Raw genomic sequence first — 27,984 nt, forward strand, 5'->3', positions numbered from 1 at the left:
ATGATGATGACTGGCACAGGCCTTATTAGTTCCTTTTATTGTTTTTTATCTATATTTTCATAACATTATAAAAAACTATCTTGGGGGGTTGAGAGGGCACTCAGGGCAGAAGTGGAAGAGATGAATGGTAGGAGGGATTGGGGAGTAAGAAAAGGGAGGAGGATGAGGAGCACAATGGATAGGGAAACAACGACCAATGGCAATCAAGCAAACAGGAAAAAAGTATCCAGACACCAAATTTCAGAGCTGAATGAGCAATTATGCCTCCTGCAAGTCTCCCCATACAAAGAAGAAATTCTGAGCATGGTACCCATTCTACCTTTCCTCTGAATTCTAGCTTAGACCCTTAACCTGTAATTGATGTGTGTCCCTGAAATGTGCCATCATCACGACTTAAAAGGTTGTAAGACCATTTGAGAAAAACCTGTGAAATAAAGATTAACACAATTTTTAGCTGTGTTGGCTAAAGTCAGTGTGTCCTTTGACTGGTAGGGAGGAGTAGTATACTCCAAGAACAAGGAGTATAGTAACACCAAGATGATATAGCTAGAGTCTTTATTACTCACATGAACGTTGGTTAAAAGATTTTATATTTGTAGTAACAGACTGAGCCAAAGGAAGCAGAAAAGAGTCAAGACTAGGAAACAGCGCTATGATAATGTGAAACTATTTAGCGAAAGCTGAAAATCTTTAACTCAGTAGTTCAATGAGACCAATTATCCCAGAGTTATAGAGAAGGACATCTTTATACCTTGGAAGAGTTATCTGAATGTCTAAGTATTGTACACCAGTTTAATCCTGGGGGAATTCAACAAAAAAATAAAAATTCTGTGCACAATATTTTCAAATTCTGCAAATGTTATTTGTCAAAGTAACACAATATAATCACACCAGTTTCAATTATTTTGTCATTTATTTCAAAATACCTGTCAGCAAGTAAGTCTGTAGCAATACAGAAAACAAAACATATTCAGAAAATGTTTTTTTGACAAATAGATTATTTACTAGGCATATTAATACAGAACTCCAATAATAATTTAAACTTCAATACAGAACCGTATTTCCCATACCCATTAGAAGCACTGCATAGGTTTGGGGGAGTCAGGAGTAACGGAGGAGCTGAGGGAGAGGGAAGTAATTGCTGGGTGTGAACTTGGAGGGTTGTTGGGTATGAGTAGGAAATGTATGGAACAGGTTTTTTTGGGGGGGCGGGGAGGGACGGTTAGGAAGCTTCCCCCATGCAGACCCTGGCTGACCCCTAGCCTCTCCCATTCAGTCAGGCACATGCCCCTGTCCCCATGTGTTCCTCCACCTCCCCCTGTCCTCACGTGTCTCTGTGTCCCCACTCAGCCACTCCCCTGTCCCTATGTGGCCCTGCACCCCTTCCCCATGTGTCTCTGTGCCCTCACTCAGCCACCCCCTTCCCCCTGTAGCTCTGCACCCCCCTCTGCCCATGTGGCCCTGCACCTCCACTCCCATTCAGCCCCTGCCCCTGTCTGTTCTCCCCCACTAGCCCTTATGAGCCCCTGTGTGACCCCGCAGCAGCCCCACGGTCTATCTCCCCATAGCCCCTGTCTCCTAACCTGGCCTGACAGCTGCTGCAAAGAAGGCAGGCTCTTTCTCTTCTTTAGCTGGCTGGCAGCGACTGCTGTGTTCTATCGCCACAGCACCCTCTGATGAGCAAAAGGTGGAACTGCAGAAGTTATTTTCTGCTGGGAGTTGCTGCTCTATTCTAGCACCCCAGAGTCCTCTAGTGGGAAAAAGGCGGAACTGCAGCAACATTCTGGCAGAAGCTTTTTCTGCGCAAAAAAATAAAAATATGCATGGCTCATTAATTATGCATCCACGCAGTGGTGCAGAATTCCCCCAGGAGTAACCAGTTCCAGAGATCAAATCTCAGGCGGGAAAGATGAGTTCCTTAGAACTGACCAGACAATGAGAAGGAAACCGGGCCAAGATGTAGTGGGAAAAGATGACAATTGCCATTTACCTTGTGCCAACAATCACCAACTGTATTAAGCTTATCTGAAGCAGTTAATTATTGCCAACACATACATCTACAGTAGTCAGATATTTCAGCCCACCTGTCTATCTGAGATACATCCACCGAAAATGGAAGTAACTTTGGTAAAAACAGAGATAATTTAAAGATGTAATTTGAACTCCTGAAGATTACAGGAGAGAAAAGAGATGAAATACAAATTGACCCTTATACTGAAAAGAGGAGCGTACAGAAATAACTGACTTTAAAAATTGGTTTGGTAATGCTTTTATGTAAATAGTAAATGTGACGCAAAACAGTGATGCATTCTAGATGATCTGGCAATTGTTGTGTTGTAATGTGAACCTACCCTTTTGACTTCTTCATATCTTGTGGGCAGTAAAAGTAGTATGTCGATTACTTTATGGGTGGAGTCCTCTGTCTTAAATATGAATACTAATCAATGTGGTCCTTACTGTAGAAAAGGCAGCTAATGAATTTTTTTCAAGTGTTCATTAAGGTGCTGTTCTGCTCTGAAAAGTTATTTTACTTACTAAAATCAGCAGGTATCATTGGGCAAATAAAGAGAGTAGATTTTCCTGCTTTTTTTTTTCCTCCTCTAGCTCTGCAGAGTCAACACAGCTAAAAAAAAAAAAAAGAGTGAGCGTCATTTGCATTATCAAGTGCTGATTACTAAGTTCTAATCACTAGCCTCTGTGCAAAGTCATTGAAGGCAAACGGGTTGCAGAGTTGTCACTGACGTTTCTGAACTCAAAAGTTATGACTGAGATCAATTTGGCCCCCAGAACCTTTTTTAAAAATTAAACTAGTGATAATGCATGAGAAGGAAAGAACCCATATTGCCTCTGCAGACCAGGCAATTGGGGGCAATTTTTTTTCACTTGTAACCTGAGCATATTTATTCTAGAAATGGAGAGACAAAGACGGATGTCCATGATGGCGTTTTACAATCACTTTTCAGAAAGCACCTGCACTTTAAGATGGTTGTTCTCCAAGTTGATTTTCCAGAGGCCTCCAGCCCCTACAGGGTCTCCTTGTTTCAAATTCCACACAAGCCTGGGTATTACTGAACCACTGTGGCGTAACTATGGGTGAGTAGCGATGAATGGATTAGAGCATCTGGTGGAGATGTCAGGTGGAGATGACAGGTCCTCATGTCAAAATATTTGGTGGCTACTTCAATTTTAATTGCTCATAATGCCTTTTCAAACCTCGGGGACAGGAACTGAGACTACCTGGATCCAATCTGCTGCAAGGACAAAAGTTGCTAGAAAATCCTTGCTATCAAGTACTGAAATACTACGTATTATTTTAATGCTGCATGAGAGAAGAGTTAGTTTTATTAACTAGAGTTAGAATTATAAACTAACAGCTACATACAATCATATCTTGTCTTTATTCATAAAATAAAGCTTAAATGATACAAACAAAATAGAGACTTCATCTTTCAGTGATTTATTACACATTTATGTTGCCCTAAGGCTACCTATTTTTACTAGAGAATAGCTCAGCTAGCTCGTTGACAATTCTTCAAGGATAGAATCAATCAGTTTCACTTTGTCTAGACTAGAACTGTTCGCGACAAATCCTATTCCCCTGAGGTCACAGGATATATTTGTATAGGAGTTATTTTTCTTTTATAGTTTAAATAGCTATATTTGGTAGTTGCGGATTGTCTCACTACATGAGTGTTTTGCAATATATGAAAGCACATTGTCACTCTGCCAGAAACATCCTGGAAACACAGTTCTCTCTTCTTGATGTTTTCCTTGTTTAAAATAAACTTTGAAATAATTATCAAAACAAATAATGACATATGGAATGAAAATGCTTAAGCACTCCATTGAGATCACTAGAGATGCTATACTGCAGGCACTTTTATGCCAACACTTTTTTTTAAAGTGCTTATAACTTTCTGAAAATTACTGTTTAAAACTGAAATTCTTATGCTTGCAGGTTAACTTGTTTTTTGGAAAATTTGGCTAAATTACTGTTGAGCTGTAAGGGCCCACTCCTGCAAAAACTTTTACATGTTCTTAAATTTATTTCTGAGAGTAATCCTATTGATAACTATCATCAAGACCACTCATGGTAGTAAAATTAAGCATGCATTTAAGTGTTTGCAGAATGGGGGTTTTGTATTTTCTACCTGCTCTTAGTCAGGAACTAATGCGTCAAAATGCAGTATCAGTCTATTAGACAAAGAAGATAGTGGGGCAGATTGTAATTTAAATCAAAGAGCAAAAATTCCCAGCAGTATTTTCTCTTACCATGTGCTTACACTAATGTTTCAGGACATGCTGTAACTCCTACCTCTTATGCTGGGGCAAATCAAGTCAGAGCAAGAGGACATGCAACACTCAGTTCTCCCTCAACCTGAAAAGGAAGGAAAGCTTCATGAAAACCTCTGAGTGGGAAAAAATAACCAGATAAATGGAAGCCCTGGATATATACATAAAAGCTGTGCAGGTCTGCATCACACATGAATATCTACTCCTGAAAAACTGGTGAAAAATGACAAATTGCTTTTTGGTTAAAGAAACAAGTAAGAGCCAGAAATGATGCAGGAGATCCCAGATGAGCAAGGAAAATCAAATCATACTTTTTTGTGGAACACTTTTTACCAGCCATCCTAAGCTTAAATCTGAAAGATGACTTTATGTGGAAAAGTCCTAACTCATTTTCAGTTAGTAGCCCAAAAAAGCTTGGAAACACTGTTTTAAAAATTGTTCCCAGTCAATAGGACCATGAAAGACTAATGCAGGCAGCTTGTGAAATTAAGAATCTCTAAAATAAACAATGCTAATAGTTATTTTCCCCTGCCATAACCCAGCCTATTTCAGTTAGGTGAAATCCTAAAGGCCAAACTGACCTTCAATCCTTGCACAGCTCCCATTAATAGGAAATGAATGTCATGTCTGAAGGAGAAATATGGCTATAAAACTCAACTGAGAGCAAAAGTGATGCAATGGAAATAATTACAAGCCAATAGAAAGAGGTTTCTTTAAAATAGATCTATTTTTCAGCTCCAGTATCCCAGTGAAAAATGCAATATAAACCTTAACAAGAGAACACTTTCTTATAAAATATTAAACTAATAGATTGCAATACCTTAACACTGAATCTCAACACACTTTTCAAAATACAAATACCATAAACTTGTTACACTATTCCCTAAGAGCTAGATCCACAAAAGTACTTAGGTGCCTAAACCCCAGGCAATCCACAATATCCCTCTTTGGCTGCTACTTAATCCTCTAGGTACCTCCACTCACTTGGTGCCTACGTTTCTGCTGTAAAAGTTCCCCAGGCACCTATGTCTGTCCCTCTGGGTACGTGGACTGCTGTTTCATTCTAGGCATGTGGATACCTGTCTCCCATCTAAGCCCTGCATGCCACAAACTGGGGAAAAACAGGCTTGCCTCCACCTATCTCGTCTACAGGGCCTGATCTGGGAGGCGTGGGCAGCTGCTGCCTAACTCCATACAAAATTGGCCAGAAGATAGCCTCCCTTGTTACCTGTAGCCTACTGATTAGGGTATGCAGTTAGGATGTGGGTAACCGCTGGTTCAATTCTCCCCACTGCCTGATAAGGAGAGAGATTTGAACAGATATCTGCCACCTCTCAGGTGAGTGCCTAATCTGATGTGGGGCGTTCTCAATTTCTGCCATTGAAGTTGTCCTAATTTAATTAAATATTAATTGGGTCAGAAATAGTGAGATCCACTCGAATCTAGTGGTTAGGGCATGACCCTGAGGGGTGAGGCCTCACTATTCAAATCCCCTTTCATCAGGCAGAGGGGAGAATTCAATTTGGGGTCTCCCAAACGAGTACCCTAACCACTGGACTAAATGCTCTGAGAGTGGGCCTTCCCCACTTCCCTTCCCTCCCATTTTGTGTGGAGTTAGGCAGGTGCCTAACTCAATCTTGGAAGAAATTGTTTAGGCTTCTAAACTGCCTGACTCCAGGAAAGGAGTTCCCAGCAGAGATAAGTGCCTCCCTGAAGCTCAGACTTAGAAGCCAAACTCCTAGGGAGGGGGCTTATGATGCACCCCTAGCACTGACATCTCACACTGGCTATCTTAGGCAGTTCGTTGCCTAGTGTGTTGGCTTTTGTGGCTTGCAGTCTAAGTCACCTCTCTCTCTCTCTCCCTATTCTTTGTATAGGGACCCTAGGTTCCTAACTCAGATTTTGTGGATCTCATTGTTGTTCAGTGATTTTTTTTTTAGTGCCTAAAAGTTAGACATTGCAATACCTAAGGCCCTGATCCACAAAGGGATTTAGGTATTGCAATCCACTCTGTCTCTCTTTTTCTGGCCCAGTGCATGTTTAATTATACACTGTGGAACAGATTCAACAGGAGAGAGGCCTGCTCTAGAATGCCCCATAGCTCAGTGGTTAGGGTACTATTCCCCGCCCGCCCAAGGAGAGAACCCTGGGTTCAAATCCATTTTCCACAGCAGGCAGAGGAATTGAAACTGGGTCTCCCACACTGTGGGTAGGTGGGCCAAAGGTTATAAGAGGGGTGATAACAGCTGTTCCTATTTGTGAGAAGGAACTTAGGTGCCTAATTCCTGGAGATGGGTCATGGCTGTGAATCTCAAATGGAGGGACATGCTTCCCTCTGGCCTCAATTTAAGTGCCTAAATCTCTTTGGGTGGTGCTTAGGCCCACACCCCTCATTGGCATTCTCTATTGGCTATTTTAAGCTCAACATGCTGGCTTCTCTGAATCCCATTCTTAGGGCTTGTCTACACTTAAAATGCCACAGCAGTACAAATGCCCCGCTGCAGCTGCACGCTTCAGTGTAGACACTACTTATGCCAATGGGAAGGGTTCTTCTGTCAGCAGAGGTAATCCACATCCATGACAGGCAGTAGCTAAACTGACACAAGAATTCTCCCATCGACCTAGCGCTGTCTACATGGGGACTTAGGTTGATTTAAAACCATGGATTTTTCACACCCCTGACCGATACAGTTAAACTGACCTAATTTTCTAGTGCAGACCAGGCTTTAGGCACCTAACTCTCTCCATGCATTGCCTAGAGAGCCTAGGCAACTAACTAAGGCCTGTGGATTCCAATAGTCACTAGGTCCCCTCTGGTTAGGCCAGAGCTTCCACAGGCCAAGAATTTAAGAACAGACAGTTGGAGTCCAACCACTATGGAACTTTTGTATTCTATCATCCAACCCTTACTTCTTAAAGAGGCACATTTCATCTAGTGATTATCTTAAACATATTCTGGAATGTTTCCAAAACCAGGGCTGTATATAACCATCAACTGTGCATGACAAAAAATATTGAGAAACGTGATTCTGCAAATACATGTTCATGGTCTGTTATAAAATCAACATCTGTAGAAGTCAATATAGATTCTGAACTTGCATGGCTTGTCTCTCATCTTCAGTAAATCCCTATGAACAGACAAACTTCCAAAATCAGTGATTTGGAAGCATAAATACTTACAATGGCCCTTTTAAAAAGACCCCAGTTTCCTCCTGGAAAGAGAGTGTACAGCAGTGACATATACCAGGAGCAACAGGTAGCAAGGACCTTTACAATTATAGAAAAGAAAATAACTCAGGTTATGTGCTATATTAATTGGGAAGGGGAACACAAGTGCTAAATGAGGAAGCTTGGAAGGAAAACATGGATGGAATTGTTAGAAAAAAGGGAATAAACAACTGCTGATGTTCTTAGAGTAGCAAATCTAGCAGCGAACTACCTAATTATATATATCTGTAAAGCACTTAGCACATTTTTGGGTGATGTAAACAATTTTAAAAGCTTTACATTGTTTCCAAAAAAAATTAGAAGATTTATTGTTTACAGTGATTCTAATATTTTCTTCATACAGGTTTTGATTTGAAGACTAGATTTTTAAAGAGGGCATTGAAACGAGCAATTTAGAAACATATGCAAGCAAAAGTATGTGTGCAGGGTGGATAAAAATCAATGATTAAAAAAAATTGGATTTTTTAATTTAAATTGGATTTTTTTTATATAAAATGCTTTTTGAGGAAAAAACCCGTCTAAAGATAGTTTAATTAAGATGCATTATAGCTCAATGATATCTCATCATGGAATAGGGATTATAAATTCTAATTCTATAGTATGAGACAATATATTCATGTAATGTTTAAGAAAAGTTTTGTAAATGAGTTCCAATAGTTCATGGATTAGGGACCCAATTTTATGGGGTTCCAGGGACTTCTGTACAGATTATTTAGGTTAATCTTTCAATCTACCCAATGGGACTCAGTGCTCAGTCTAGAAGATACCATTAGAGATGCTTAGTTTTGCAGTTCTCAAACTGTGGCTCTGTGTCTCCAGAGATAACATGCTTGTTAACAGCAAAAATGTTTTTAAATAAATAAATAAACAAACGATATATAGAAGTGAGAAATAACAGACCTCAACCCTATTGTCCCTCTGCAAATTTGTGTACACAGAGTCAATCCCTTACCTCTCTCTAAAAGTGCAAAGTTTCAAAAAGTTCAATGAACAGAAGATTGTTGGGGGTGGAATACATCTGGATAAGAAGAAGTCTGGAGATAAATGTGAGAAGGGAGGGACAGGCAGTAGAAACAAAAGTGAAACTGAGCACCATATTCCAGAAGTCTTGAGGTCTTTCTGAATGTAGCCTTCATTGATTTGAGATCTACCATACCATTCTCTCATTAGAAGGGAAAACCTATAATAGCTGCAGGTCGTAAAAGAGACCCAGTTTGGGAATAAGAGCCATTCAAGAAATATATGTTTCCTGACAATGCTTTAAAGAAAGTCACACCAGTGAACTGGTGGAAGTCACTTAAGCACTTGGATTCAGAGACTGTTGAAGTGATCATTTCACTTTTAACAGCAGTAGCTTCTTCTGCTGGTGTAGAAAGAATATTTTCTTCCTTTGACTAATTCATTCCAAATTGAGAAATCATTCGGGACCTGAAAAAGCAGGAAAGCTTGTTTTTCTTTTCCAGATTAGGAACAAACAGGAAGATGAATATGACAGGGCAGGGGAACAGCTCAGTGGTTTGAGCACTGGCCTGCTAAACCCAGGGTTGTGAGTTCAATCTTTGAGAGGGCCATTTAGGGATCTGGGGCAAAAATTGGGGATTTGTCCTGCTTTGAGCAAGGGGGTTGGACTAGATGACCTTCTGAGGTCCCTTCCAACCCTGATATTCTATGAGTTAGCTGCAGAAGCCAATATTTTAAATTTCTTATGTTGACCTCACTGACACAGTCAATTTAATTTTTGTTTTTTTTTTAAATATTTCATTTAACTATTTTAGTTAAAAACAATTTTAACAAAAACAAACCTGATTTTAAAAAATGTGAATGTTTAACTCAATTCAAAAATTCATATGATTGTTTTGTTAAAATATTATATGTTTGCTGTTGAAGAAAAAAATCCAGAATACATGATGTTGTTGTTTTAGTTAAAGAAAACCATTTAAATGTCTGTCTGGTGATGTTCTCCTCCTAATACAGCATGGCAAGAAAATCCTCCAAATATTAATGATTAACCTGTTGAATTGGGGATAGTTCACCTCCCAATGACTTCATAAATATCTGCTACAATTACCTTTGGTAAATGAAATAACCAAACAATCATTCATTTTCTGATATAGCTGTGAAACTAATCTGAAAAGTTTTCAAAATCACTTTTAAAATTTATAGTGTGCACCTTCTAAAAATGAAACCTACATCTATCTATCTCTGAGTTGTGAAGAATCTGTAGTAAGGTTATAACAACCAACAAGAATCCACTTTTATGTAGAAATCCACGATTAAATTGAGTCTTCCTGACTAGTGATTTAAATCATGATTTAAATCAAATCCACCTTGATAAAAAAAAAGTCTGCTGCAGTTTCCACGGTATGCATCTGATGAAGTGAGCTGTAGCTCACGAAAGCTCATGCTCAAATAAATTGGTTAGTCTCTAAGGTGCCACAAGGACTCCTTTTCTTCTTGATAAAAACTATAATCGTTTTCAGAAGCCCTGTTCCAGCTGGAAAATATCACTGCCTAATGACTTGCTTTACTCTTTGGAGTATCTTTCCAGTTGAATTAAATGCTCTCTACATAAAAATCTCACTACCTTCTGTATGTGTCAAAAGCCCTAATCCTGCCATGAGCTCTGTATGGGTAACTCCCTGTGCCTGGGCAGAGATCTATGACTGCAATGGGGTTCCACGTACTTGCAGGGGTTTGTCTCTACAGAACTAAATGCAGGATCAGAACCTTATGGAGTAATGTTAAAACAACACTTTCTTCTACCCCATATATAATGCTTGCACACTACATGGATCAGCTCCCTTCTGGAGCTACAGTAACCCAAGTGCAGCTGTACACTGACTTAACTGAGGCTGAAATGGCAACCTAGGAATATAGGAAGTGCCATACGTGCTGATCATCTTATTGTGACATCTGTAGAGTATGCATGTGCATAGTACAGTATCTGCCTGCAAAAAATGTGTTAGTTTGAAAAACTAGACTAGAAGATTGCATAAAGATATTTGTGTTGCATATATTAAAAATACAGTTGCACAGTTATAGGATCCAAAACAGACTATGGCTCCATACCATCTGTAATGCCGTGAGGACAATACATCTGTCTCTTCCCTATACGTTCTAAACTTTTTGTGCCAAAGAAAGTGCACGTTCGACAAAAAAAGACCATTTTTTTCTCCGATCTGAAAAAATGAACGGGCAAAATCTATGTCTGACAGCTGCTTCCAATTAAATACAGTATGCAAAGGGTGCGGTCGAGAGCAGGCATATTGAGTGTCCTGCTCACCCCCTATGGGCAGTCCTGCATCACAGCCAAAACCCTCCCCTGAAACACCCTGCCCTCAGTCTCTGGATGGCGAGGGGGATGCGCAGCTATGAATACAGACTAGCAGATGAATATGATACAGAACAGCTTTATACCCTGCCTCCATAACACCGCAACTCCACCCCTCCCCAGCCTCACACCACTCACCTCCTCAGGCACAGCGGCACCTTCTCCCCCCCGCCAGTCGTGCCCCACGTGGCTACCCTGACGATCCGGGTTACCGGTGGGCGGAGCCGGACGGGCGGGGGCGGGGCCGGGGCAGCGCGTGGACTCCACCTTCCAGAAGACGTGTTCGCGCGCCGGAGCCGTTACCACCCCTTCCCCCCTCCTCCCCCCCCGCACCCCGCGAGGAAGCCGCCGCCCCCGGCCGGCCATGGAGACGCGGCGCTGAGGAGGTCTCCGGAGGCAGCGGCGTGCGGGAGACGCGGCGCTCAGGAGCAGCGCCGGGGGGCGGCGGAGGGGTCCCGCCAGGCGGGCGGCGGCGGCGGCTCTGTGTGTAACTGCCTCGCTCAGCGCCCGGAGCGGGGCTCCCGGCGGCCGCGGAAGGAGGGGGCCGGGGCGGCGGCGAGCGGTGCGAGTCTCCTGCGCCGCTGGCCAGTCTCAGGCGGGAGCGGCCGCAAGCGCCGGGACTCGGGGTCTCTGCAGCCGCCGCTGCGAGCCTGGAGGCGGACCCGGTGCCAGCCGCGCCTGAACTTTGCGAGAGGGACGGAGCTTCCCCACCCCCGCACGCCGGCACCGGCGGAGTCACCCCGCTGATCGCTCCTCGCCGCGCACCTGGTGCCCCCCCCGCCCCCTCCGGCCGGGCCGGGCCGGGCCGCGCGGACTCTGCGCTGCGACCGAGCAGTGGCCGCTCCTCTCCCCAGTAGCGGCTCCCTGGGGCCGGGGGGCTCGGTGCTCTCCGGGCGGCTGCTGGTACGTCCCCCGGGTGTGAGCAGCGCGGCCGGGCCCGTCGCTTGCGGACGAAGTGGCGAGGTGAGTGAGGCTTTGGGGAGGGGGCTGCTTCCCCCCACGACCGGGGCCGAGCGGGGGCCGCTGGCTCGGGCGCTCACCCGCCTTGAGGAAGCGAGTCAGTGAGAAGAAGAAACTGGTTCTCGTTGGTTCCCCTCGTCATCGCCGGGAAGCCTCAACAGCCGCGGCTCGAAACCGCCGGAGGAGCGAAGGCAGCCGAGGCGCTGCGCGGTGCTTCTCCGAGCCGCTGGGGGTGAAAAAATCCGCTCGCCCCTTGACTGGGGCTTGCAGGAGAGCTCGGGTGAGAAGGCGACGGGGGCGTTTAGGGAAAGGGGGACCTGCTGCTACCGGCACGGAACTTGTTCTGTGCCTGGGGTCAGGAGAGTAACAGCTGCATCCCCCAGCTCTTCCTTTTTGCACCACTGTCACATGAAGTTTGCTCAGATAATAGTTATTACATAATGTGTGACTGATATCTCAGACTCTCTTATCCAGTGGACTCTGAGGAGGGTTTGTTTTGTTTCCTTTTAATTCATAAAGTTGAAGGGGATTAAAAAAAATTAACACTTTTGTTTTTGGCAGTTGCTTTAAAACGAGTTAGTTTGTATGTGACCCCACTGATTATTTTAATAATGAGCTAGTATTTTTTAAGAAAGACAGACCTTTTTTCTTTTCCCAGACTTATTACTAAATATGACCAAATCTTTTAGGTCACAGTAGCTCATTGCGTTCAGCAGCATCCAGAACCTGTTACTGCTACAGTTCTAGGGGTTTCAGAGTAGCAGCCCTGTTAGTCTGTATCCGCAAAAAGAACAGGAGTCCTTGGGGCACCTTAGAGACTAACAAATTTATTTGAGCATAAGCTTTCGTGAGGCTGACTTCATCGGGTGCATGCAGTGGAAAATACAGTGGGGAGATTTATATACACAGAGAACATGAAACAAAGGGTGTTACCATACACGCTGTAGGGAGAGCGATCAGGTAAAGTGAGCTATTACCAGCAGGAGAGCGGTGGGGGGGGCCCACGGACGGACCTTTTGTAGTGATAATCAAGGTGGGCCATTTCCAGCAGTTGACAAGAATGTCTGAGGAACAGCGGTGGGGGGGAAATAAACATGGGGAAATAGTTTTACTTTGTTTAGTGACCAAATAAAGGCTTTCTATGCAGCAGCTCCTTTGGAAAATATTTTTTGTGGCAGTGAAAAAAGTGAACCAGAATTTTCTGTTCTCTGTATAAATTGTGTTGGTGGTACATGAACTGTAAATTTACAGCAACCAACAGCTGTACAAACCAAAACTATGTAACTAGCTATGTATTTTATACACTCTCTACTACTCCTCGCTAGGGATCCTTTGCAAAAACAGTGGCAACCATGCTGCCTGTTACATTTCTGACTTAGGGCACCAGAGAATCCATTTTTATTGCAAAAGCTTGTTTGTACTGGAGAAAGCATTTCACTTCCCACAGCCAGCTTCATCATTTTCTGGGGTTTGGAATTTTATTCAGGTTCTTCGTTTTGTCCTGGATTGTTAGGTTTTAGTAAATGGTTTTGGTAAGGCTGTATAAGATTTCATTATATATTTATCAGTTTTGCAACATTGGCTACAAAAATCTGAACTCAGGTCAGTAGGCAAACATTTTTATAACTAGTGGTGGTAGTAATATTGTGGATGCACAGTTAGAAGGAGGTGATGTGAATGGTATCCTTGAAGCTTTTTCAGCACAGCAAGGGTATGCATCACTTCTGAGCTGAGACTTCTGGGATCCAGGAGATAATGTTCTTGGAATTTTATTATTGAGAACTGTTTTCAGAATGGTAGATTATACAAATAAAGACACTTACTTTAGAGATGTAAATCAGTGTCATGGAAATTCTCTAAGTACTGTATGACAGGCATTGGATGGTTCAATTTTGAGGTGCTGCAGCTGTTTTACATATACACTTTAAAATGCCCCTGTCATCTCAAATTAGATTTGTTGAAAGGTATCATGGGAACTACTCGTTTTTGAAAGTATTTAGCAAGAAGGTGGTGGTGGTGAATCTTGCGTGCCAAACTGTTGTGCTGGCAGAACAGGATGCTGCTATTAGCCTTTGCTACCCTTTCATTTGGCAAGGCTGGTATTCAAGTGCCCATGTATATGTCAACCTGTATGTTATGTTATTTCCCTTTTGAGACCTCCAATTGTTCTTTATTTCCCAAGGAAATAAGAATAAAAAGTGTGTATTGATGGGTGCATGTCTAATAAATCTTAGATCACTTATTTTGATTACACTAAACGTTTGATGAATTCAAGTTTATCAGTTAAATATAAATATTGAGTGCTTTTATATATTAAATTTGTTTTAGTGACATTAGTACTGGTGAAAGGTATTGGATTAACAGCAGACTGAACTCCTCAGTTCAGAGCACCAATACAGTATAGACATCAACACTACAGTCTTCACGTTGCTTTGTCAATGCACTTCTGCATTGAAACTACAAGGACCAGATTGCCACATACCTAATTGCTGTAATCAAACATGACTCCTTTTGAATTCAGCAGGAATTTTGTGAGAGTACACTGGATAGGATTTGGCCTAGAAATTAAAATTGGAATCTGGCTTTCTGCACTTCTTGAAAAGTGTTCATTTGCGTATATCGGTTTTCTAGAACTATAGAAGTTTGTAATCCCAAGATTATTGCCATAATCTTGGGTTAGGTAACTATTTTAACTGACCATATAAAAATACTATTGCCTCTTTAAAATTCTAAATTCTCATCTTAAAGTCTTTCATCCTCTTTATTACTAGTAAATGTCCAATGTGTTCACTTCTATCACCTAAAAGTAATTATTTAACTATTGCACATTCATTCTTAATTTGTGGAATGAAGTCTATTAATTCAATAAGGTCTCTGAATATCTTCCAGGATTTTAGGAAAGTGTAAGGAGCTAGCAGTTTCAGTGTATTTATTGATGCTTGAAAAATTAAAAAGCTTAAGACATACGAAAACCACATTTTCAGGATGGAAGTAATATTTTTAAAAATGGTACTTCAGTTAATGAAAGGTTTCAGAGTAGCAGCTGTGCTAGTCTGTATTTGCAAAAAGAAAAGGAGGACTTGTGGCACCTTAGACTAACAAATTTATTTGAGCATAAGCTTTCGTGAAGGTTGGAAAGCTTCTCAGGATTCCTGTGTGTTAAACTCTTGCAGATAGCTCGCAATCCAGACTCTCGCATATCTTGATACATCAATTGTACCTTGCAAGTTTTTAGTACATGTTATTGTCCAGTAGTGCTGCTAGAGTTGAGAGGCTGTTGATCATTAAATTTTCTTTAGAAGTTTTTAAACAGTTCCGTTTAAATTCACATTGGATTTAAACTTGTCATAATTATTGGGATTGTGGAAATTGACATACTGGAGCATATCCATAGTTGATCTAGTCCAGTATGCTGTCTCAGATAGTAACTTGCACAAGATGCCTTATATGAAATGTAACAAACCTTACTGTAAGCATATTTGGGATAATGTGCGCCAGTTAACATCTCATCCTCCTGTAGTAGTAATTGGCTTAAATCCTGAAGAATATGAGGTTTTATTTCCCTTTCAAAAATTTTAGCAGTAACTATTAACTGGATATTCTTCTGCACATAAATGGCCAGTCCTTCTTTGGATCTTCCTACATTTTGGCCTCAGTGACATACAGCAATGAGTTCTGAGCTTTAATTTTGTATAGTATGACTAAGTAGTCCTTTTATGAGAGTTGAATTTGCTGCCTTTTATTTTCACTAACATCCCTTAGCCTTGTGTAGATGGCTCATAAGTGTGTACTTATATCACGTCCCTTTTTTAGTCTCTTTCTAAGGTAAACAGTTCCAATGTTTCTAATATCTTCATATGAGTTTTTCTGTGCCAAACTTTTTTTAGCCTTTTTTGAACCTCTTGTTATCCTGCAATATCCTTTTTGCTGGTGCATGCAATATTCCAGATGATTGAACCATTGATTTATAGAATGACATTGTTTCAATTAATTTTCTCTGTCACATTCATGGGGCATCCTAATATTTTATTTCTTTTTTTTTAGTAGTTTTGCATTGTGTAGAGGTCTTCCTTGAGCTGTCCAAAGATGCTCAGGTCCTTTTCCTAAGCTGACAGTTAAATTAGAACTCTGTGGATTGTATTAGTAGTTCATTTTTTTCTTATTTCTTTGTATTTATTGACATTGAACTTTATCTGCCACTGTGTTGTCTGTTCACCTAACTTGGTTAAGATCTCTCTGAATTTCTTCAGTCTTCTCTGACTTTAACCTAAATAATTTTGTCATTTGTAGGCTTTGCTATATCACTCCTTACCCCTTCTTCAGGATTATTAATAAATATATTAAACACTGCTCTTAATGTATAGCTGCCCAGTGTTAACCTTTTGCCCTGTTTAAATTTGTCCATTTATTCATAGTCTTAGTTTCCTATTTCTTATCTAAGAATAAAACAAGCTATTAAAACAATAATTCTTGTGAGAAATCAGCTTCTGCAGTATTGTAATCAAACAAGTAGTTTTACTTACCTTGATGTTAACTTTCTAAATATAATTCTCCAAAATAAAACATACATTAGCCATGTGACTTCATAAAGGTATTGTGATATGTCCTTCTTCCAGTTCCTCTGAAGCCGTTTTTCTTTTATAATCTTTGATCACATTTAGTCCGTTATCTGGAATAGGCCCATCATAAAATCAAAGAAATTGATATAATTTAAGTTAGTATATTTTAAAGAGCTGGTTAACATTTCCATTACTCGCTTTTTTAATTATTTAAATATATGGGTTTATGCAGTGGAGTACAAAGATTATTAAAGGACATCTACTTTTACCAAAAATAGAAACCACTGACTTTCAAAATTGCATAAATATTTTTATATATTCCTGTAATAGCTCTGAGCTCCTTCAGGAGTTTTAATACATTCAAATGAAAGTCTGACTCTAATCCACTAACAGATATTTATTTATATTCTGAAACCGTGGACTATGTAGGTGACCAAGAGCAGTTTATACTTCCATAAAGGAAGTTTTAATTCCTGATCTCTTGTCCCTTTGGTTGGAGGGCCTGGGAAACTGAGTATCTGGTTTAGTGCTCCTTGTGGTTGATTTTAAAAGATGCTGTCAATGTGAACTCAGTCAAAATAAATAAAACATTGACATTGATTCCTCTCCCAATTTTTGTGGCAGTACAATCACATCTTCCAGTTCTTACAACTTTTTTCCCTCCCTTCTGTGACTATGGGAGAACACAGACAGTAGAAACTGACTGTACAGGGGAAATAGTGAGGCAGATAATACAAAAATATTTGGAATAACAAACTTTTATCTTTCAATTACAATAAGCTTGGGTTGACTGTAGGACTTTTATTCTTGACACAAAACCCTAAATAGCCTGGATCTACTGATCTGAGACCAACTCACTCCCTGTGGTGATCTGGTGAAATTGCAGTCAGTGGAGGAACTTGAGATGCATGTCTTTGGAACTCAATCCTCATCTTGGTCTGTATTAGCCAGTGTTGAACTTCCAGGGTGTGGTGAGAGGCTCATCTCTCTTCCCTGGCCCTTAATTAGGTGGGTAGCAGTGGGAGATGTTAAATAAAACTTTTGTTTTACAAGGTATTTGAACTTGGAGTAACTGATGGGTCTGTGTTGTTATTTTTTGCAAGATTCTTAATAGTGCCCAGAGCCTTGGATAGAAGCTTTTTCATTGTAGGGTAGTAATAATTGAAATACATCAATATATACTTGTGAGATGAAGATCTTGGCTATGCTGCTGTTCTTACCCGGCATTGCCAGTAGGAATAGTCTTTCACACTGTTGCTCTTGCTGAGCTTCCGTAGAAGCTCTGGATGCAGGACCAGCAGCAATTGCAGCTGCTGGGGGCACTCTTTGTAAAGGGAGGAAAAGGAAGCATTTTCTCTCTTCCATCAATATGCCATATTGGTATGAAGAGAACATTTTGTAGCCTTGTTTGCTTCAGGGAATATTGGAAAAACAAGGAACAATGACTGTGCCTGCCATTGGTTTACCTGAACAGGAGTTAGTATATATATTTTTTGATTTTTGTAGCTCTAATGTAGATGAGGATTCAGCAGGCAGACCTTGTTTATCTCACAGCATTTAACTTTTTAGGTTGTCCTCAGATGTTAACGTATTCAGTTAACAGTAATAAAAACGTAGGAAGCTGTTGTGGTTTTAAGAGCTTCTACCTGTACTAACTCTGGTTCAGTTGCACAGGTGGTAGAATCACTTGAGATGCTTGTGTGAAATTTCCTAATGTAGATTGAGTAACCACTGTTTTTGCTTCTTACAGGGAATTGCTATTTGTATCAGAGTGAAACTTACTAGGATCACATCCATGTCACTGTTGCTTAATTCCTGTAGTCATAACTTCTCATATGAGAGAATTTCTGGCTTGTGATTGGTGGAGTCATATGACAAATCAGTGTCTGTCATCATAGACCTATAGTATGGAACAAGAGCAATTGAGACTGTGGAAAGCTGATACAGCTGTGACTCAGCTCAATAACCTGTGAGGTCATGTTTGACTTTTTCTCTTGCATCATACATCACAGCAGAGTTTGTCTTTCAGGTGCTTCCTACAGAAAGGTACTTGAATCTGACCTTTTTTTCCTATCAAATTATTTGGCCCTCAACACTGTAGTATATGAATACCTCACATTCAACACCCCTGTGAGATACAGCTATGTTATCCTTATTTTACAGAAGGGAAAACCTAATTTGAGGAACCTGTCTGAGACCACACAGTCTGTTGTAGGTCCTTGGAACTGAACCCAGTTACTGAGTCTCAGCCCCTTAACAAGGAGACCATCCTTCTTGACCACCTTCTCCATTGCATTAAGTTCAAGTTTCTTGTAATCTCTAAGACCGTACATAAATCTGTCCTTCTCTGTTTTTGAGTCTCCTATTGCATTGGTCTCCTTCAATCCATTTGGCTGGAGATGCCACCTTTGGGGGCTGTCCCTTTTTGTGTGCTTCTTCCACTATTGTCTCCAAGTTTCTCAGTTGTCTTTTAGGCTGAGGAAGCTTTGAAAATATTTCAGGCTTTGATGGCATTTCCCCCCCCCCCCCCAAAAAAAAAAAGAAAAACCAACAAAGTAAATTAGTGTACATACTCATAAAAGCATTAAATGAAGCATGTAATCATTATATATGGTATGTGTGGTGTGGTATTGCCACCATCTGCGCCAGAGAGTGGTGGCTGCTGGCCGCAGTGCTGCTTTCAGAGCTGAAGTAAGGGAGGTATGGTATTGCACTGTTGCTGCTGCTGGCAGTGGCATTGCCTTCAGAGCTGGGTGGCCAGAGAGAAGTGGCTGATGTACCCCCTCCCCACGAAGCACTCCCTTCTGCCAACAGTATTTTTTCTGATCTCGCAACCCCCCTACTTACAATCCCCTTTTGGGTCGGGACCCCCAGTTTCAGAAACGCTGCCTTAGAGGTTGTGCTAACTACATATGCTAACCAGTCTGTTCCACTTTGTATTTAGCTGTGACGCTCAGAGTATCTTTCCCAGACCTGAAAAAGAGCTCTGTGTAGCTTGAAAGTTTTTCTGTCACCAACAGAAGTTGGTCCAATAAAAGATATTACCTCATCCACCGTGTCTCTAGACAACATATTGGTAGAGGTGTCTCCAGTAGTTGTAGGGCAATTAGCAATAGGTATTTTTAATAGTTGAATTTAATGCCATTTTTAGCCATTATTTCCATAATCACTAAAAAATATGCATTGGATGTACGAGCCTGATTAGGACTGAATGCATGTAACTTCTCAGGAGCTAGTCCTTCTGTTAGATTTTATCCTACAGCAGGTGGGTTTGTGCACAGCTGCTGGAAGATAAAATATTCTCCATCAGCAACTGCTCTTCTGCCTCAGACAATTCCACCCTTTTCTCTCTTCTCACACACTTGCTGCCAAACAAATCAGCATAAAAAAAATTGAGATACATACACTTGGTTTGGAAGCAGTCAGTATTACTCTGCACACCATACATGTGACAAAAACCCACAAAAGCAAGGAAATGAAAAATTGCTGGACAGTGTGCACTTTGTATTCCTTCACCCTTGGGCACACACTATCACAACTGCCATACATCATAAACTGCTTCACAACCTTTACTCTGGCCCCTGAGGATGCTAGTTTTCTAACACCCCTGTATTTGTCCTTTTGCAAACAGCCCTTCACCAAACTGCCCTCTCCTAAAAACCAACAGCTACATCAGACATCCACAGTTGCTTTCACTATGGGGGGAAAATAATATGGTGAAGAGGTGTTTGGAGAAGCGTGAAAGGGGAGAAGAGCTAGGATTCCAGTTTTTGGCATATGATAGTTCAGGTAATGGCAAGCAATTCAAGGTATATATCTGGAAAGAGGCAGACACAGAGGAGTGGTAGGCCTGAATAGTATGCCGGGATTTTTGTGTTCTTGCTGAATTTCAGACTTGTCATTTAGGACTGTGCCTACTTATGTTTGAGTAATAAACATGCTTGTGAAGTGAAACACTGTGTTTCATTGAATAAAAACTGAGTTTTACATGAAGAAAAGTGGCCTTTTTAGTGGTGGAAAATTACAACAGCTCTATTGGTAAGCTACAAACTACCACTTTCTCACCTCCGAAATTTCTCCTGAAGATGCTGCTTTGTGATGCAGGAAACTTATTGGGTAGATTGTCATCTTTTCATTACATAAAAAAATATAATTTAGCATGCTGTAGTTCTGGCCTTCCCTGAGTTTCTGTGCAGTCCTATTGATTGCTTTTCCACCTTTGTCCTCTGCACCGCTTTATTTAGCGCTCTCTTTCTCATTGAATTGTGTTTGAAATTACTCTGTCAGGCCCTCTATTGGGGAAAATACTTTGTATGATGTTGGGTGCTGTTGAAATCTTTTTCTTTTTTTTTTTTTAAATTCCAATTTTAAGCATCTCAGGTCTTAGTGATGGATAACTTATATGCAATATATTTGTTGATAGTGTTCCTAAAAATATTTACATCTTAAAGGTAGGTAGAAGTCAACAAAAACAACTTTGTTTCCTAACAAAGTTAGTTTCTAGGAAAAGCTGTCTTAAGTATCAAGAGTGTGGTCATATGTAAGAGATGAGCCTAATGTGTACCAAATTCTCATTTCGTTTATTATCATTACTTATTGTTTATCTGGAGCTGGTAGTGCCACCTAAAGTTAAGGTTGTCTGACATGTCTCATTTCAAACCCTGTTTTCAATTGCTTATAACTTTGCTGAATTTCAGCCATTTGAGCTGAAATTTTTCAGGTTGCATGTTCTCAGATTAATTTTTTTGGAACATTTTTAGCAAAAATGGTTCATTATTTCTGAGAATGAGAGTAGGGGAAATATGCCCATATTTTTGGAATATATATTTTTTTCTAAAACTTTTAGTTGAGACGTTCTAGTGCCTTTATGCTTTGGAGCAAGGGCTTGAAATTTGTCAGGGAGATTGCGTTTGTCAGAGCCTTTTGCTGTTCTCTGGGAGAAAAACACACATTTGGCCAAGTGATAAGCCTTTGAAAAATCAGGTTGCACGTAATCAATAGAGATTTGTTAGGATTTTTTCGAGAAGTTCTTTGAAGATTGCCTGAGCTGAGAATGGGCTGGCTGAGTGAGACTTTCCTTACAATTGCTGCTCCCAGCTGCTGTGACACCCTGAGTACTCAATACTCTTGCTGTTGGCTCTCAGGCAGTACGGAGGAGAAAGCTCCCTGACTGGTGTCCAGAGAGTCAAGGAGACTGTTTGTTGTCTGTGTGATGGTTGTCTCATTTGTTGCAGAAGTTGGAAAGTGTGTGGTGAATGAGGCAGGGAATGGTTTCATGGTTAAGGCAGCTGAAAGCTGCCCTGGAGGATTGGATTCTATCCATGCCTCTGCATCCTCTGTGATGCTGGACAAGTCAGTTAAAATACAGTTTTCACAAGTGGTCACTAACTGGATAACTGAGAAGTTGGGGTCTTATTTGCACTAGTGTTGAGCACTCAGGTGCATCTGAAGTCAGTGGAACCTGTGCTTTGAATGTATGAAGTGCTATATAATGCAAAGTGCTTTGCAAAAAATCAAGCTCTAGGCATCTCAAACAGTGGAAATTTCTGATTTCTTGTCTTTGTACCTCCGTTCTCAATCTGTAAAATGGGACTCATAATAGCACCTGACCTGACAGAGGTATTGTTTTAAAAATAAAAATAAAAATCACATTGTAAAGTACTCGGATACTGTAGTGATAAGTACCATAGAAACTCTTGTGAGGAAATAAATATTGAATAGTGGGGCTGCACATTGTTTTACCCTTATTATTCAAAGTACTGAATAGCTGCCCATTTGGTGAGCAACATCTAACCTTAACAGTCTTTTAAGAGTAATTTGACACTTACTTTATTTACATTAATGCTTAAAGGCCATAACCAGGTTGAGTCCCATTGTACTAATACAAATAAATGACATTCCTGGCCCAAAGCACTGGCATTTCTTTTGAACTTGTGCATGATTGTCAGCTCTGGATACAGAATGGAAACGTTTTCTGTTGTCTGGCTTGCACTTCATGCATTTTCAACATCTATCCATGTAAGTTACTTGTGGGCATCACCTGCGATGGTCCGGTTCTTCCTGAGAGGTCTTTTGCTGCTCTGTAGTGCTGCTGGAAGACACCCTTCTATGCTTTTGCTGCTGTGGCCTTCACCTGAACCCAGGCATTTCTATCTCTTATTTTTGTCATTTTCTCTGTGTCTTGTATTCACCTCTAAGAGTTCTATATTTTGCCTTACACTGTTCCTTTTTTGCCTTTAGTGCTTTCTGCTAGTCAGTCGCTGCCCATGGTCCAGATATAATCCATGTATCTTTCTACCCACTACATTTTCTGCTGTTTTAACGACCGTCTTCCAATTTGACCATATGTCTTTCAGACTTTCATCGGCCTGGTACTGTAAAATACTGGAACAGTTGCTAAATGCAATCTAATCTGTGTTTTTGTCATGGAACTTTTCTACTGGATCTTTTTGAATTTAAGTTGGAACATGACCACTAAGAGGTAATGATCTAAGCTGACATCTGTTCCTCTGCTAACAGTTACTTGGAGAAGATGCCCACCTCTTATATACACCCAAGGTCTATTTGGTTGGCATTTGGATTGTTTGATGATCTCCATGTGAGCTTGTGAATTCTCTTGTGCTGGAAGAGACTAACTCCTACTGTGATGGGTTGGGTCATAGAGATCCCCTTATGAACTGTCACCTGATGTGCTGGGACTACCTCTGAGCCTGTTTTCCCTGGCAGCTTGGGACTTCAGTACCTTGCCTTGTTGAGTCAGACATACTAGCCTGTTACAAACACAGGCCCAGGTCCGAACTACATCTCTTCCTTCCCGCCCCCCAAACTGCAGGCTTAACTGAAAACAGCTTAAGAAGTGCTCTTGTCTCCAAAACCCAGGTACCCAGTTCCCAATGGAAAACCCCCAAATAAATCCGTTTTACTCTGTATAAAGTTTACACATGGTAAACTCATAAATTGTTTGCCCTCTATAACGCTGATAGAGGGATATGCACAGCTATTTGCTCCCCAGAAATTAATTACTTGCTCTGGGTTAATAAATAAGTAAAAAGTGATTTTATTAAATATAAAAAGTAGGATTTAAGTGGTTCCAAGTAATAACAGACAGAACAAAGTAAGTTACCAAGCAAAATAAAACACGCAAGTCTAAGCCTAATACAGTAGGAAACTAAAGGCAGGTAACTCTCACCCTCAGAGGTGTTCCAATAAGTTTTTTACAGACTGGACTTCCTCCTAGTCTGGGTCCAGCAATCACTCGCACCCTTGTAGTTACTGTCTTTTGTTCCAGTTTCTTTCAGGCATCTCTTTGGGGTGGAGAGGCTATCTTTTGAGTGAGTTGAAGACCAAATGGAGGGGCTTCCAGGGCCTTATATAGTCTCTCTTTGCAACATCACAGCCACAAGATGGATCTCTAGCCACCTGGGCAAGTTACATGTCTGTGAATGAGTCGGCTTTTTGCAGGCTGATGCCATTGTTTACATGTTTGTTTGAATGTTCCCAGAAAAGCTCAGATGTGGATTGGCGTCTCTCAAAGTCCATTGTTAGTTAAGTACTCCCAGTTACTTGAATAACCACTTCACATTATGTTGACCAAATCTTCCTTATGTGCCTCCTACAGAAAACACTTTAAATACAAGCATAGAGCCAACGCTCATAACTTCAGATATAAAAATGATACATGCATACGAATAGGAATATATTCAGTAGATCATAACCTTTACAAAGATGTTACATGGCATATCTAGCATAAAACATATTCCAGTTATGTCCTGTCCGCTCATCAGCATATTTCTATAAAGCATTATGGGGTGCAATGTCTCACCTACCTTGAGGGTGTTTGTGCCACAGAGATTCAAGAGCTGTTTACCAATATCAGTTTGGATGCCTTCTGCTGTACCCATGACTCCTTCCCATCCAGTAGAGTTGTTGCTGATGTGTGCTTTGAAATTGCTTATCATCCACTTGATGTCGTGGTTAGGCACGTCATCTGACACATTCTACAACCAGGGACAGCAAGTGTCTTTTTCACCATTGCTTGCTTTTTTTTATTGGGGTGTGTGTGCGTGTATATATATACTTGGGTTATTATTTGCAGCCTCATGATGGTGGTTCTATTCGCTGGTTCCCAAGTCAGCAGGGTTTATGCTGATGTATCCAGCATAATTCCTACACTCCTTTCATACTTTCCTCCTCCTGTGTTCAAAATGTAGCACTATCAGATACCATTTTGCCACTTCTTGCCTATCTCATCTCATTGGTGCCAAGTACTTCCAGATGGTAGTCTTTTTTTGTAACCTGTGCCATCTGTCCTGTACTGTATAAAGTATGTATGTTCTATATGCCTACTCTTGTTAGAGATTTAGGAGTCATGATTCAATACTAATTTAGAAACGGAAGATTGACCAATAAAACCTGAGGAAATTAATGCCTCAAACTGGGGGAAGATCATGGGTTGACAGAATTCAGGCAGAGGTATTAAAGATGGGAGACAACATTCTGATTGAACTGCTAACATAAAAACATAAAAATGGCCATACTGGGTCATACCAAAGGTCCATCCAGCCCAGTATCCTGTCTGCCCACAGTGGCCGATGCCAGGTGCCCCAGAGGGAGTGAACCTAACAGGTAATGATCTAATAAACTCTCTCCTGCCATCCATCTCCACCATCTGACAAACAGAGGCTAGGGACACCATTCCTTACCTATCCTGGCTAATAGCCATTAATGGACTTAACCTCCATGAATTTATCCAGTTCTCTTTTAAATCCTGTTATAGTCCTACCCTTCACAACCTCCTCAGGCAAGCAGTTCCACAGGTTGACTGTGCGCTGAGTGAAGAAGAACTTCCTTTTATTAGTTTTAAATCTGCTACCCATGAATTTCATTTGGTGGCCCCTAGTTCTTATGGGAACAAGTAAAGAACTTTTCCTTATTCGCTTTCTCCACACCACTCATGATTTTATATACCTCTATCATATCCCCCCTTAGTCTCCTCTTTTCCAAGCTGAAAAATCCTAGCCTCTTTAATCTCTCCTCATGGGACCGGTTCCAAACCCCCTAATCATTTTAGTTGCCCTCTTCTGAACCTTTTCTAATGCCAGTATATCTTTTTTGAGATGAGGGGACAACATCTGTACACAGTATTCAAGATGTGGGCGTACCATGGATTTATAGAAGGGCAATAAGATATTCTCTGTCTTATTCTCTATTCCTTTTTTAATGATTCCTAATATCCTGTTTACTTTTTTGTCCGCCGCTGCACACTGCGTGGATGTCTTCAGAGAACTATCCATGATGACTCCAAGATCTTTCTTCTGATTAGTTGTAGCTAAATTAGCCCCCATCGTATTGGGGTTATTTTTTCCAATGTGCATTACTTTACATTTATCCACATTAAATTTCATTTGCCATTTTGTTGCCCAATCACTTAGTTTTATGAGATCTTTTTGAAGTTCTTCACAGTCTGCTTTGGTCTTAAGTATCTTGAGCAGTTTAGTATCATCTGCAAACTTTGCCACCTCACTGTTTATCCCTTTCTCCAGATGATTTATGAATAGATGGAATAGGATTGGTCCTAGGACTGACCCTTGGAACAGTTACCCCTCTCCATTCTGAAAATTTACCATTTATTCCTACCCTTTTTTCCCTGGTCTTTTAACCAGTTCTCCGTCCATGAAAGGATCTTCTCTAATCCCAAGACAACTTGATTTACATAAGAGCCTTTGGTGAGGGACCTTATCAAAGGCTTTCTGGAAATCTAGGTACACTATGTCCACTGGATCCCCCTTGTCCACATGTTCGTTGACCCCCTCAAAGAACTCCAATAGATTAGTAAGACATGATTTCCCTTTACAGAAACCATGTTGACTTTTGCGCAACAATTTATGTTCCATGTGTCTTGACAATTTTATTCTTCACTATTGTTTCAACTAATTTGCCCGGTACTGACGTTAGACTTACCGGTCTGTAATTGCCAGGATCACTTCTAGAGCCCTTCTTAAATATTGGCATTACATTAGCTATCTTCCAGTCACTGGGTACAGTAGCTGATTTAAAGGACAGGTTACAAACCATAGTTCCGCAATTTCACATTTGAGTTCTTTCAGAACTCTTGTGTGAATGCCATCTGGTCTCGGTGATTTTTTACTGTTAAGTTTCTAAGGGTATGTCTACACTACGGAATAAGGTCGAATTTATAGAAGTCGATTTTTTAGATATCGGTTTTATATATTCGAGTGTGTGTGTCCCCACAGAAAATGCTCTAAGTGCATTAAGTGCAGTAACTTGGCAGAGTGCTTCCACAGTACCGAGGCTAGAGTCGACTTCCGGAGCATTGCACTGTGGATAGCTATCCCACAGTTCCCGCAGTCTCCGCTGCCCATTGGAATTCTGGGTTGAGATCCCAATGCCTGATGGGGCTAAAACATTGTCGCGGGTGGTTCTGGGAACATATCGTCGGCCCCCGTTCGCTCCCTCCCTCCGTGAAAGCAAGGGCAGACAATCGTTTCGCGCCTTTTTTTCCTGAGTTACCTGTGCAGACGCCATAGCACGGGAAGCATGGAGCCCGCTCAGGTAACCGTCACCGTATGTCTCCTGGGTGCTGGCAGACGCGGTACGGCATTGCTACACAGTAGCAGCAACCCCTTGCCTTGTGGCAGCAGACAGTACAGTACGACTGGTAGCCGTCATCGTCATGTCTGAGGTGCTCCTGGCCATGTCTGCTGGGAGCGCCTGGACAGACATGGGCGCAGGGACTAAATTTGGAGTGACTTGACCAGGTCATTCTCTTTAGTCCTGCAGTCAGTCCTATTGAACCGTCTTATGGTGAGCAGGCAGGCGATATGGATTGCTAGCAGTCGTACTGTACCATCTTCTGCCGGGCAGGCAAGAGATGAGGATGGCTAGCAGTCGTATTGTACCATCTTCTGCCAAGCAGCCATGAAATGTGGATGGCATGCAGTCCTTCTGCACCGTCTGCTGCCAGCCAAAGATGTAAAAGATAGATGGAGTGGATCAAAACAAGAAATAGACCAGATTTGATTTGTACTCATTTGCCTCCTCCCCCGTCTAGGGGACTCATTCCTCTAGGTCACACTGCAGTCACTCACAGAGAAGGTGCAGCGAGGTAAATCTAGCCATGTATCAATCAGAGGCCAGGCTAACCTCCTTGTTCCAATAAGAGCAATTACTTAGGTGCACCATTTCTTATTGGAACCCTCCGTGAAGTCCTGCCTGAAATACTCCTTTATGTAAAGCCACCCCCTTTGTTGATTTTAGCTCCCTGAAGCCAACCCTGTAAGCAGTGTTGTCAGTCGCCCCTCCCTCCGTCAGAGCAACGGCAGACAATCGTTCCGCGCCTTTTTTCTATGCAGACGCCATACCAAGGCAAGCATTGAGGCTGCTCAGCTCACTTTGGCAATAGGAGCACATTAAACACCACATGCATTATCCAGCAGTGTATGCAGCACCAGAACCTGGCAAAGCGATACCGGGCGAGGAGGTGACGTCAGCGCGGTCACGTGAGTGATCAGGACATGGACACAGATTTCTCTGAAAGCATGGGCCCTGCCAAAGCATGCATCATGGTGCTAATGGGGCAGGTTCATGCTGTGG

General features: G+C 41.4%; 1 protein-coding gene and 1 long non-coding RNA gene across 5 annotated transcripts in view; one reads left to right on the forward strand and one right to left on the reverse strand.

Moving 5' to 3' along the window:
* Positions 1–1,544: 1,544 nt before the first annotated feature.
* Positions 1,545–11,059, reverse strand: LOC144260549 (uncharacterized). 2 transcript variants are annotated; one of them, XR_013345033.1, is made up of 3 exons: positions 10,991–11,059; positions 4,316–4,378; positions 1,545–2,623 (listed from the first exon to the last, which is right to left on the reverse strand). It is a non-coding gene; the product is annotated as an uncharacterized LOC144260549 (long non-coding RNA). The 2 variants fall into 2 exon arrangements; XR_013345032.1 differs by lacking the exon at positions 10,991–11,059 and adding an exon at positions 7,474–7,562.
* Positions 11,060–11,187: 128 nt separating this feature from the next.
* The window catches only part of GALNT1 (polypeptide N-acetylgalactosaminyltransferase 1), a 198,710-nt gene continuing 181,913 nt past the window's right edge, over positions 11,188–27,984 (forward strand). For 2 of the 3 annotated variants that reach the window (XM_077810928.1, XM_077810927.1), the window contains exon 1: positions 11,188–11,815. The gene's annotated coding sequence lies outside the window, so the exon portion shown is untranslated. Of the gene's footprint in view, positions 11,816–11,941; positions 12,093–27,984 lie in introns of those variants that run through there. The other variant, XM_077810929.1, reaches the window with a different exon arrangement.

This window comes from Eretmochelys imbricata, chromosome 2 (assembly GCF_965152235.1).
Source record: "Eretmochelys imbricata isolate rEreImb1 chromosome 2, rEreImb1.hap1, whole genome shotgun sequence".
Lineage (NCBI taxonomy): Eukaryota > Metazoa > Chordata > Testudines > Cheloniidae > Eretmochelys > Eretmochelys imbricata.